The sequence below is a fragment of the Eurytemora carolleeae genome, unplaced genomic scaffold (genome assembly GCF_000591075.1).
Source record: "Eurytemora carolleeae unplaced genomic scaffold, Eaff_2.0 scaffold1031, whole genome shotgun sequence".
Taxonomy (NCBI): domain Eukaryota; kingdom Metazoa; phylum Arthropoda; class Copepoda; order Calanoida; family Temoridae; genus Eurytemora; species Eurytemora carolleeae.
The window spans coordinates 16,323-17,296 of NW_019396944.1; positions in this window are offsets into that span (position 1 = coordinate 16,323).

Here is a 974-nt window from a genome sequence, read left to right on the forward strand (position 1 = left end):
GATCCCCCACTATCTACCTTTACACCCATCTATCAATCTATCTATCGATCCATCGATCCATTTATCCACCTATCTGTCTGTATGTGTATCTATCGAACTATCTATCTATATATCTATTTTTCTATATCTGTCCATCTATCTATCTATTTATCTATTTATCTATTTATCTATCTATCTATCTATCTATATCTATTTATCTATCTATCTATCTATCTATCTGTCCATCTATCTATCTATCTATATATATCTATCTATATCTATCTATCTATCTATCTATCTATCTAGGGCCCTGGATGAAAGCCTGGTGATGACTGATATGAGAACTGGAGAATCAAGGGTAATTAATTTCATCTCCTTTAAAGGGATTGTATGCAATTCATTTCATCTTCTTTAAAGGAATTGTATGCAATTCCTTTCATCTTCTTTAAAGGGATTGTATGCAATTCATTTCATCTTCTTTAAAGGGATTGTATGTAATTCATTTCATCTTCTTTAAAGGGATTGTATGCAATTCATTTCATCTTCTTTAAAGGGATTCTATGCAATTCATTTCATCTTCTTTAAAGGGATTGTATGTAATTCATTTAATCTTCTTTAAAGGGATTGTATGCAATTCATTTCATCTTCTTTAAAGGGATTCTATGCAATTCATTTCATCTTCTTTAAAGGAATTGTATACAATTCATTTCATCTTCTTTAAAGTGATTGTATGCAATTCATTTCATCTTCTTTAAAGGAATTGTATGCAATTCATTTCATCTTTTTTAAAGGGATTATATGCAATTCATTTCAACTTCTTTAAAGGGATTGTATGTAATTCCTTTCATCTTCTTTAAAGGAATTGTATGCAATTCATTTCAACTCTTTAAAGGGATTGTATGCAATTCATTTCATCTTCTTTAAAGGGATTGTATGTAATTCATTTCATCTTCTTTAAAGGGATTGTATGCAATTCATTTCATCTTCTTTAAAGG